We start from the raw sequence: 12,513 nt of genomic DNA on the forward strand, positions 1-12,513 counted from the left end.
TCCATTTCCCCACATTCCTGAAGCAGTTAAGCTGTTCTCGCCCCCTCCCCACTCCGGTCTTCCCTGGCACAACCGTCCACCTCGTGCAAAACGCCCAAGTCAGAATGCCCCCTCACCCCAACACTTTCCTGTCCCCACCATCCACATCCCTTCACTCTCATTTCCTGAATCTGTGCTCTTGTTTCCTCTCTAGTGCCTCCTATTCTAGGTGAGGCTGCCATCCTCGATCACAGGACTGCCCCCCACCCCCCCCCAACTGCTGGCTGACCACCTGGCTGTGTCTACTATTCTGGTCCCCACACATCACTGTTTTCTCAGCAAGTCAAGGGTGCTTTAAAGACTTGTAGCCAGTTCACAGAGAATGAGATGCAAACCATCACCACCTAGGAGCCCTGCACCTCCAGGCACCTGGCTGACCTCCAGCCTCCCTGCAGGCGAGCCTTCATGCTATTCAGTGCACTCACTAAACTCTGTCCTGCCACAAGCCCTTTGCATTTATTTGCTGTTCTCTTTTCCTGGAATGTTCTTCCACCTCTCAGCTCTCAACTCAGTTTTCTAAAGATAAGCTCCTTCTTATTCTTCAGGAGTTTAAATGACATCTCCTGGGACTTCCCTGGTAGTCTAGTGGTTCAGACTCAGCATTTTTACTGCTGAAGGCATGGTAAATGTGTGCTGGTCAGGGAACTAAGATTACACATGCCAAAAAGGTGGTGCAGCCAAAAATTAAAAATGATACCTCCTCAGGAAAGCCTGCCTGAACCACTCCATCTCTAGCTATTGTGCCCCCACTGTTCACTATCTCGGCCTGTTTTTGTTTCCTTCACAGATGTGTCTGTTTGTAATTTATTTGACATAAAGTAGGCTTTTTGGTTTGTCTCCTGTCCTAGAATGTAAATTCCACAGGACTCAGACTCCCTCTGGCTTCTTGTTGATATCCAGGTGCACAAGAGTATCTGGCTCAGGCAAGGTGCTCAGTTCTATGCCTCCTTCTCTGGACACTCAGTTCTATGGCTCCTCCTCTGGACACTATGCCCAGTTCTGGTTCGATTTCTAAAGGAATTTAGGAAGTTTAGAGGAGCAGAGTAGAAAAGGCTCGAGTCCTGTCTATTTCATGCATGAGAAAAAGCTCATCACTGCTAGTCTCCATGGCCAACCACTCCTTGAGAATCCCCTGGACAGCAAGGGGATAAACCAGTAAATCCTAAAGGAAATCACCCCTGAATATTCATTGGATGGACTGATGCTGAAGTTGAAGCTTAAAATCTTTGGCCACCTGATGGGAAGCCCCAGCGTACTAAAAAAAGACCTTGATGCTGGGAAGAATTGAGGGCAGAAGAAGGGGACGAGAGAGGATGAGATGGTTGATTGGCATCACCGATTCAATGGGTATGAGTTTTAGCAAACTCTAGAAAGTGGTGAAGGCAGGGAAGCCTGGCGTGCTGTAGTCCATGGGGTCACAAACAGTTTGACACAACTTAGCAGCTGAACAACAACTGCTTAGAATCTCAGCCCCGGCTCCATCAGGGAGGGAGGCTGATGCTGTGTGTTACGAGCCTCCAGTTAGGAATGGAGAACGTGTGACTGTGAGGAGCCAGGCAGGTGAGCTTCACATGAAACAGACACTAGAAAAGCCATAAGGGGCTGAGAATTCACTTTCCAGTCAATTTTTATTGAGTACCTATTATATGCCAAAAGCTCAGGCCTAGGTCATGAGAACACCAAACAACCGAGACCAATGAGTTCTGTTCTGGAGGAACTTACAGCCAGTGATGACATCAGGTTTTACTAAAACTTCCTTCCCGGAAATGTGTTTGGAACAACATGCCCTCGCAACTTCACCTGGTGGGTCACTTTCCACCCTGCTCTCCAGCACAGTTACTTTTCTTTTTTAAGGCCAGTCATGTTTTGCCACAAGCCTGGCAAGTTTTCAAATTGATATGTGTATATCAAGATGAGCACCAGCATCATGTAGATAACCACTGACATCCAGAAGTACTTCAGGATCTGCCTCCACCACTCATAGTGCACCTGTGAGTCAGACAGTGAACAACAAATGAGGAAAAAGCACGTTAACAGAAAATGCACAAAAATACCTGCTCCATTCAACGAAGACAGGTGATTCCATTCACAGATGTCTGAAAGCAAAGTCAAGTTCATTTTTAGTTTTTGAGGCTGTGTTGCTCATAGAGTTGGGACAATGTAGACTGGAATCTGAGGGCTTCCCTTGTGGCTCAGATGGTAAAAGCCTGTCTGCCAATGCAGGAGATGCGGGTTTGATTCCTGGATCAGGAAGATCCCCTGGAGAAGGAAATGGCAACCCATTCCAGTATTCTTGCCTGGAGAATCCCATGGAAAGAGGAGCCTGGCGGACTACAGTCATTAGCGTCACAGTCAGACACAATCGAAACAACTTGGCGTGCACGCATGTTGTGTTAGTTTCAGGTGTATAGCAAAGTGATTTGGCTATATGTGTGTATATATATATACACACTTTTCTTTTATAGGTTATTACAAAATCTGGGCATAGTTCCCTATGTTATTCTGTAGGTCTTTGTTTATCTCTTTTATAGGTAGTAGTGTGTATATGTTTGGAGAAGGCGATGGCACCCCATTCCAGTACTCTTGCCTGAAAAATCCCATGGATGGAGGAGCCTGGTAGGCTGCAGTCCATGGGGCCGTGAAGAGTCGGACACGACTGAGCGACTTCATTTTCACTTTTCACCTTCATGCACTGGAGAAGGAAATGGAAACCCACTCTAGTGTTCTTGCCCGGAGAATCCCAGGGACAGGGGAGCCTGGTGGGCTGCCGTCTATGGGGTCGCACAGAGTCGGACACGACTGAAGCGACTTAGCAGCAGCAGCAGCAGTGTGTATATGTTAATCTCAAGTTCCAATTTTATCCCTAGTCTCACTTTCCTTTTAGGTTAACGATAAGTCTGTTCTCCATGTCTGTAGGTCTGTTTCTGTTTCGGAAATAAGTTCATTTGTGCTGTATTTTAGATTCCCCATGTAAGTGACAGCCTATGGTATGGTCTGATTTACTTAGTATGAAAATCTCTAGGTCCATCCATGTTGCTGCAAATGGCACTATTTCATTCTTTTTATGGTTGAGTAATATTACACTGTATAAATATGCCACATCTTTATCCAGTCATCTGTCAATGGACATTTCTAAGGTCGAGAACAAGACAAGGATGCCACCCTAACCAATTTTCTGACTTGTTAAGAACATAATATTTCAAATTAGTGAACAGGTGGAAGGGGCTCATTCCTCATTTTATGATTCCTAGCCTGTATTGTTTGAATCTCATCAACCCCTTTACACGATGTGTTAATGAGGTCACAGTAACACAGTGCCTGGCCAAAGGGAGCTCAGGCATACCCTTGGACAGATGTGAGGATGCTAAATGGTGGACACAAGCAACAAGCTGATATAGGGCCATATAGAAGAGGAAGAGCACCATGTAGATGATATTGTACATCATGATTTTACCCTCGAAGCTGATGAAGAAGAACATCCTGCTGCAGATGTAGATCCAGTACTTGATGAACGGGGACATCAGCAGGTTCCCCAGCACCTTCATCACATCTTGTTCATCCACTTCTTCCTCTTCCTCTCTCTGCTCCTGCTGCTCCTCCTTCAGCTCCTCTTCTTCCTCCTTCTCCTGAGCCTTGCTGTCCACCTGTACATCCTGTTCATAATCTTCAAGACAGAGGACTCTGCTGTTACAAGGAGCCAGTCCATGGATCAGAACCACACACTCTGACCCGTGATATATGGGTGCCACACAATTTAGGCATTACCATACAATTTAAATACTTTTAGACAGTTCTAATAAACAAGGTAGAATTTATAGAACTAATCATAGTCCACTGTCCTAATCATCCTGAAACATAAAAGAAACACATTTTATAATACTTTTATCCAAGCTTTTCATAACACCTATTTCACTTGCAATGTCCAATAGCTATAATTACTGCAGCATAGAGAGAAATAAACAGACAACAATAACACAAACTGAAATGAGCTATCACAATTTCAGATTCTAACTACAACGTGCCTCTCAGTTCAGTTCAGTTCAGTCACTCAGTCACGACCGACTCTTCGCGATCCCATGGACTACAGCATGCCAGGCCTCCCTGTCCATCAGCAACTCCCAGAGTTTACTCAAACTCATGTCCATTGAGTCGGTGACACAATCCAACCATATCATCTTCTGTCATCCCCTTCTCCTCCTGCCTTCAATCTTTCCCAGCATCAGGGTTTTTCCAAATGAGTCAGCTCTTCGTATCAGGTGGTCAAAGTATTGGAGTTTCAGCTTCAACATCAGTCCTTCCATGAACACCCAGGACTGATCTCCTTTAGAATGGACTGGTTGGATTTTCTTGTAGTCCAAGACGCTCAAGGGTCTTCTCCAACACCACAGTTCAAAAGGATCAATTCTTCTCTGCTCAGCTTTCATTATAGTCCAACTTCCCCATCCATACATGACTACTGGAAAACCCACAGCTTTCACTAGACAGACCTTTTTTGGGAAAGTAATGTCTCTGCTTTTTAATATGCTGGCTAGTTTGGTCCGCACAATTGCACTCATCTCACATGCTAGTAAAGTAATGCTCAAAATTCTCCAAGCCAGGCTTCAGCAATATATGAACCGTGAACTTCCTGATGTTCAAGCTGGTTTTAGAGAAGGCAGAGGAATCAGAGATCAAATTGCCAACATCCGATGGATCATGGAAAAAGCAAGAGAGTTCCAGAAAAACATCTATTTCTGCTTTATTGACTATGCCAAAGCCTTGGACTGTGTGGATCACAATCAACTGTGGAAAATTCTGAAAGACATGGGAATACCAGACCACCTGACCTGCCTCTTGAGAAATCTGTATGCAGGTCAGGAAGCAACAGTTAGCACTGGACATGGAACAACAGACTGGTTCCAAATAGGAAAAGGAGTACGTCAAGGCTGTATATTGTCACCCTGCTTATTTAACATATATGCAGAGTACATCATGAGGAACACTGGGCTGGAAGAAACACAAGCTGGAATCAAGATTGCCGGGAGAAATATCAATAACCTCAGATATGCAGATGACACCACCCTTATGGCAGAAAGTGAAGAGGAACTAAAGAGCCTCTTGAAGAAAGTGAAAGAGGAGAGTGAAAACGTTGGCTTAAAGCACAACATTCAGAAAACGAGGATCATGGCATCCGGTCCCATCATTTCATGGGAAATAGATGGGGAAACAGTGGAAACAGTGTCAGACTTTATTTTTGGGGGCTCCAAAATCACTGCAGATGGTGACTGCAGCCATGAAATTAAAAGACGCTTACTCCTTGGAAGGAAAGTTATGACCAACCTAGATAGCAATTTCAAAAGCAGAGACGTTACTTTGCCAATAAAGGTCCGTCTAGTCAAGGCTATGGTTTTTCCTGTGGTCATGTATGGATGTGAGAGTTGGACTGTGAATAAGGCTGAGTGCCGAAGAATTGATGCTTTTGAACTGTGGTGTTGGAGAAGACTCTTGAAAGTCCCTTGGACTGCAAGGAGATCCAACCAGTCCATCCTAAAGGAGATCAGCCCTGGGTGTTCTTTGGAAGGAACGATGCTAAAGCTGAAACTCCAGTACTTTGGCCACCTCATGTGAAGAGTTGACTCTATGGAAAAGACCCTGATGCTGGGAGGGATTGGGGGCAGGAGGAGAAGGGGATGACAGATGAGATGGCTGGATGGCATCACCGACTCGATGGACGTAAGTCTGAGTGAACTCCGGGAGTTGGTGATGGACAGGGAGGCCTGGCGTGCTGCAATTCATGGGGTCGCCAAGAGTCGGACATGACTGAGCAACTGAACTGAACTGAACTGAACCAGGTTGGTCATAACTTTCCTTCCAAGGAGTAAGCATCTTTTAATTTCATGGCTGCAATCACCATCTGCAGTGATTTTGGAGCCTCCCAAAATAGTCAGCCATTGTTTCCACTGTTTCCCCATCTATTTCCCATGAAGTGATGGGACTGGATGTCATGATCATTGTTTTGTGAATGTTGACCTTTAAGCCAACGTTTTCACTCTCCTCTTTCACTTTCTTCAAGAGGCTCTTTAGTTCCTCTTCACTTTCTGCCATAAGGGTGGTGTCATCTGCATATCTGAGGTTATTGATATTTCTCCCGGCAATCTTGATTCCAGCTTGTGCTTCTTCCAGCCCTGCGTTTCTCATGATGTACTCTGCATATATGTTAAATAAGCAGGGTGACAATATACAGCCTTGACGTACTCCTTTTCCTATTTGGAACCAGTCTGTTGTTCCATGTCCAGTGCTAACTGTTGCTTCCTGACCTGCATACAGATTTCTCAAGAGGCAGGTCAGGTGGTCTGGTATTCCCATGTCTTTCAGAATTTTTCACAGTTTACTGTGATCCACACAGTCAAAGGCTTTGGCATAGTCAATAAAGCAGAAATAGATGTTTTTCTGGAAGTCTCTTGCTTTGTCGATGATCCAGCAGATGTTAGCAATTTGATCTCTGGTTCCTCTGCCTTTTCTAAAACCAGCTTGAACATTTGGAAGTTCACGGTTTACGTATTGCTGAAGCCTGGCTTGGAGAATTTTGAGCATTACTTTACTAGCGTGTGAGATGAGTGCAATTGTGCAATAGTTTGAGCATCCTTTGGCATTGCCTTTCTTTGGGATTGGAATGAAAACTGACATTTTCCAGTCCTGTGGCCACTGCTGAGTTTTCCAAATTTGCTGGCATACTGAGTGCAGCACTTTCACAGCATCATCCTTCAGGATTTGAAATAGCTCAACTGGAATTCCATCACCTCCACTAGCTTTGTTCGTAGTGATGATTTCTAAGGCCCACTTGACTTCATATTCCAGGATGTCTGGCTCTAGGTGAGTGATCACACCATCATGATTATCTGGGTCGTGAAGCACTTTTTGTACAGTTCTTCTGTGTATTCTTGCCACCTCTTCTTAATATCGTCTGCTTCTGTTAGGTCCATACCATTTCTGTCCTTTATTGCGCCCATCCTTGCATGAAATGTTCCCTTGGTATCTCTAATTTTCTTGAAGAGATCTCTAGTCTTTCCCATTCTGTTGTTTTCCTCTATTTCTTTGCAGTGATTGCTGAGGAAGGCTTTCTTATCTCTCCTTGCTATTCTTTGGAACTCTGCATTCAGATGCTTATATCTTTCCTTTTCTCCTTTGCTTTTTGCTTCTTTTCACAGCTTTTTGCAATGCCTCCTCAGACAGCCATTTTGCTTTTTTGCATTTCTTTTTCTTGGGGATGGTCTTGATTCCTGTCTCCTGTACAATGTCACGAACCTCATTCCATAGTTCATCAAGCACTCTGTCTATCAGATCCAGTGCCTTAAATCTATTTCTCACTTCCACTGTATAGTCATAAGGGATTTGATTTAGGTCATACCTGAATGGTCTAGTGGTTTCCCCCACTTTCTTCAATTTAAGTCTGAATTTGGCAATAAGGAGTTCATGATCTGAGCCACAGTCAGCTCCCGGTCTTGTTTTTGCTGACTGTATACAGCTTCTCCATCTTTGGCTGCAAAGAATATAATCAATCTGATTTCAGTGTTGACCATCTGGTGATGTCCATGTGTAGAGTCTTCTCTTGTGTTGTTGGAAGAGGGTGTTTGCTATGACCAGTGCGTTCTTTTGGCAAAACTCTATTAGCCTTTGCCCTGCTTCATTCCCTACTCCAAGGCCAAATTTTCCTGTTACTCCAGGTGTTTCTTGACTTCCTACTTTTGCATTCCAGTCCCCTATAATGAAAAGGACATCTATTTTGGGCGTTAGTTCTAAAAGGTCTTGTCGGTCTTCATAGAACCGTTCAACTTCAGCTTCTTCAGTGTTACTGGTTGGAGCATAGGCTTGGATTACCGTGATATGGTTTGTCTTGGAAACGAACAGAGGTCATTCTGTCGAGACTGCATCCAAGTACTGCATTTCGGACACTTTTCTTGACTATGATGGCTACTCCATTTCTCCTAAGGAATTCCTGCCCACAGTAGTAGATATAATGGTCATCTGAGTTAAATTCACCCATTTCAGTCCATTTTAGTTCGCTGATTCCTAGAGTCAACATACATTCTTGCCATCTCCCATTTGACCACTTTCTTGCCTTGATTCATGAACCTAACATTCCAGGTTCCTATGCAATATTGCTCTTTACAGCATCGGACCTTGCTTCCACCACCAGTCACATCCACGACTGGGTGTTGTTTTTGCTTTGGCTCCATCCCTTCATTCTTTCTGGAATTATTTCTCCACTGATCTTCAGTAGCATATCGGGCACCTACTGACCTGGGGAGTTCCTCTTTCAGTATCCTATCATTTTGCCTTTTCATACTGTTCATGGGGTTCTCAAGGCAAGAATACTTAAGTAGTTTGCCATTCCCTTCTCCAGTGGACCACATTCTGTCCGACCTCTCCACCATGACCCATCCATCTTGGGTGGCCCCACATGGTATGGCTTAATTTCACTGAGTTAGACAGGCTGTGGTCCATGTGATCAGATTGGCTAGTTTTCTGTGATTATGGTTTCAGTGTGTCTGCCCTCTGATGCCCTCTCTCAGTGCCTACCATCTTACTTGTGTTTCTCCCCATGTCCAAGGACTGGTGGCTGTGCGGGCACAGGAGGGCTGAGAGGAGCTACACCACGTTCAAGGTCAGGAGGGGCGGCTGTGAGGAGATACCTCTCACCCAAGGTAAGGAATGAATGTTAGAGCTGGGTTTTTTTTGTTTCTTTCTTTCTCTTTTCTTTTTATTTTAAATTCAGGTAAGCAGTTATTAGGAAGATGAGTGCAATTTTCCATCAATATTAATATATAAAGTAACAATAATAGGAACTTCAGGTTTATTGTCAGACACAACGCAAGTGAGAAGACAGTGAAGTAACGTTTTTAAAGTAGTGAAATAAAAGCTGTTACCCTAGAATTCTATACCCAGCAAAACTATCTATCACCAGAAGGTCTGCACTACAAAAAATGTGAAAAATTATTTTATGCAGAAGAAAAACAATAATAAATGGAAATGTGGACATGTGGACTGAATAGGAAAAAAGATGGTACAAATTCTCTGAATAAATTAAATAGTTATTCTCTGCAATAAATTAAATAACATCATTACTGATTCTACAAATATTCAGGATGGGGAACACATGTATACCCATGGCGGATGCATGTTGATGTATGGCAAAACCAATACAATATTGTAAAGTAAAAAAAAAATAAAAATAAAAATAAATAAATAAATAAATTTATTAACCAAAAAAAGAAAATAAACTAAACATTATTAGCAACTTTATGCTAATAAATTTGACATCTTACATGCAAAGGCAAATTTCTTCAAAGACACAAATTACTAAAACTCATTCAAGAAGAAATAATCTGAGAATCTTATAATTATTAGAGAAATTGAATCTGTGCTTAAATACCTTCCCATAAAGAAAATTTAAGACTCACATAGTTTCATGAGTGAGTTCTTCTTAAGGAAAAATTAAAAAAAAAAATTCGACACCAACTCTTCTGTCATACAAATTCAATCCCAGCAGGCTTTGCTATAGACATCGACAGACTGATTTAAAATTCATATGGAAACATAAAGGACTTAGAATAGCTTAAACAACTTCAAATTAAAATTAAAAAAAAATAAAAGTCTGACACTGCTTAAATTCAAGACATTATCAAGCTACAAGTAATTAAGACAGTCACATAAAGATGAGGAGAAGGCAACGGCACCCCACTCCAGTACTCTTGCCTGGAAAATCCCATGGACGGAGGAGCCTGGTAGGCTGCAGTCCATGAGGTCGCTGAGAGTCGGACATGACTGGGCGACTTCACTTTCACTTTTCCCTTTCACGCATTGGAGAAGGAAATAGCGACCCATTCCAGTGTTCTTGCCCAGAGAATCCCAGGGATGGGGGAGCCTGGTGGACTGCCATCTATGGGGATGCATAGAGTCAGACATGACTGAAGCGACTCAGCAGCAGCAGCAGCACATAAAGATGAAGAGATAAATTGTACAGAATAGTCTATATATAAACCCAACCACATAATCATGGTCATGAGTTTCAACAAATGCAAAACAAAACACAGTCATTTCAATAAATGATTCTGTACTATTTAACATCAAAGGCAAAACAAAATCTGAGAAGAAGATATAGAGGAAACATTTGTGAATTTGGGCTTGGCAAATATTTCTTAGCTACCACACCAAAAGCATGATTCACAGAAGAACAGCTGTGAAGTATATTTCATCAAAACTAAAAACTCTGCTCTTGCAAAAATACTAGTAAAAGGATGAGAACCCACAGACTGGAGAAATATTTGCAGAAACATATACCTGATAAATGATTTGTGCCCTGGTTTTCTAAACAAATGTCAGAACTCGACTGTAAGAAAACAAAGTTAACATGATTTCTAAAAATGGGTAAAAGGTGAAAGATTTATACAATCTGAAGAGAGTGTGATGAAGAGAAAGTAGCATTGACAGACAGTCCACAAGGTTGCCAAGAGTTGGACACGACTGAAGCGACTTAGCATGCACGCATGTGTAAAATAGATAGCTGGTGAGAAGTTCCTATAAAACACAAGGAGCCCAGCCTGGCACTCTGCGATGACCTAGAGGGGTGGAATGGGGGTAGGGGAGGGAGGCTCAAAAGGGAGGTGATATATGTATAATTATGGCTGATTCTCACTGTCGTACAGCAGACGTCAACACAACATCATAAAGAAATTTCCCCTGAATTAAAAATAAATTAAAAAAAAAACAAATAAAAGTGGGTAAAATATTTTAACAGACACTTCATCGAAAGATATATGAATGTAAAATCAGCTCATGAAAAAGATCCTCAGCCTCATTAGACATTAGGGGAATGCATTAATTTAAAACCACAATGAATTGCCTCTACACAACAATCAGAATGCCCAAATTTAAAAAGATTGACTATACTAAGAAAGGATGAAGAAGAAATGAACTCTCACAGTGCAAAATGAGACCTGCCTCCTGCCCCCATGCAGGATAATAATAATATTAATAATAACAACAATAATAGCAACAATAACATTAAAAATTACATACTACATGATTTCATTTATAGAAAGTCCTAGAAAATGTATTCTAATCAAGTTAGGGAGAGCCATCAGAGGTTACCTGGGGATGGGATGAAGGAGGATGAAGACAGGAGAGAGATTACAAAAGGGATGGAGCCCTTGGGACAGATGGGTATATTCACTCCCTTAATTATGGTGATGGTTTCACGGGTATGATTATGTCAAAACTGATCACACTGTAAGCTTTAAATTATGCAGTTTATTTCATATCAATTATAAGTCAAGAAAGCTGTTAAGAAAGACAATTATATTACTTCCACCAAAAATGAATAACTAGCAAGTTTATGAAAACCATTGTTAAGTTTTCTCAGGAAAAATAGATTCTTTAGAGAAACTCTGAAGAGAAAAATCAAAGCCTCTTGGTTCGCATTTCCAGAGCTAATCTCTTACTTCTGGGTCAGTTTGTTTAGAACTAAAGTGAACATACTGCTGTATTTAAAATGGATAACTAACAGGGACCTACGGTACAGAACATGAACTCTGCTCAATGTTACATGGCAGTCTGGATTGGAGGGGGCTTGGGTAAGCATGGATACATGTATGTGTATGGCTGATTCCCTCAGCTCTTCACCTGAAACTACCACAACATTGTTAATCAGCTATACTCCAATACAAAATAAAAAGTTTAAAGTTTGGAAAAAGAAAAAAGAAAAAAATGAAGACAACAACAGCCACAGTCACTGCATAAATAACATTCTGAACTTCAGAATGCCAAGCAGTTATGAGGCAACATCCTTCTGTATATTTATCCTCAAAATACTTTGCAAGTCAGCCAAGTTGGCTTATCTACAGTCTAAAAAATTAATGAGGTGTTATTGCATTGAATTAAAATCCAGTCCATGAGAATCTTAGCTCTAATAAACAAGATGGTCACACCTTCCAACAAAACGTTTGATAGGAAAATAATTGTTTTGTTCCAAAATACCCTTTCTCAAAAGATCACTTTAATTTTTCTTCAGCTGTTATCTTAACTTGAAGGATTAGTCCATCTTCCCACCACAAGAAATTTTACCATCATTAATTTGCTATTAATTTTTACAGTTGAAAGCACTTAAATGTACCATCCAGGCACAGTTTGTAATATGTTCATTAATACTAATCATTTGGAGCAAACTGTAGGAAAAAAATAACTGCCAACTCTGCTTAATCTCTATTCCTCTTCATATTTTGAAAGATTAAATGTAAAACGAGTCATCTTTTCATCTGGCAAGGTTCAGTGGACCACACTTTATCTTTGAGAGCAGGGACAGAACTTGGGCAGAAAGGTCCTGACTTGAGGTGACCTATGCAGGTGAGCTGCTCTATGGAAACGATGGCTCCAGAGCAAGACTGCCCTCCAGGTCAGCTAGGACACCAGATTACAGGGCAGGGTGGGTTTTTCTTG

General features: G+C 41.9%; 1 long non-coding RNA gene across 1 annotated transcript; it reads right to left on the minus strand.

Annotated features, from left to right (window-relative positions):
* Positions 1-1,652: 1,652 nt before the first annotated feature.
* Positions 1,653-3,656, minus strand: LOC129640438 (uncharacterized). The gene is made up of 2 exons (XR_008708806.1): positions 3,494-3,656; positions 1,653-2,028 (listed from the first exon to the last, which is right to left on the minus strand). It is a non-coding gene; the product is annotated as an uncharacterized LOC129640438 (long non-coding RNA).
* Between the last annotated feature and the right edge of the window lie 8,857 nt (positions 3,657-12,513).

Source organism: Bubalus kerabau, chromosome X, assembly GCF_029407905.1.
Source record: "Bubalus kerabau isolate K-KA32 ecotype Philippines breed swamp buffalo chromosome X, PCC_UOA_SB_1v2, whole genome shotgun sequence".
NCBI lineage: Eukaryota > Metazoa > Chordata > Mammalia > Artiodactyla > Bovidae > Bubalus > Bubalus kerabau.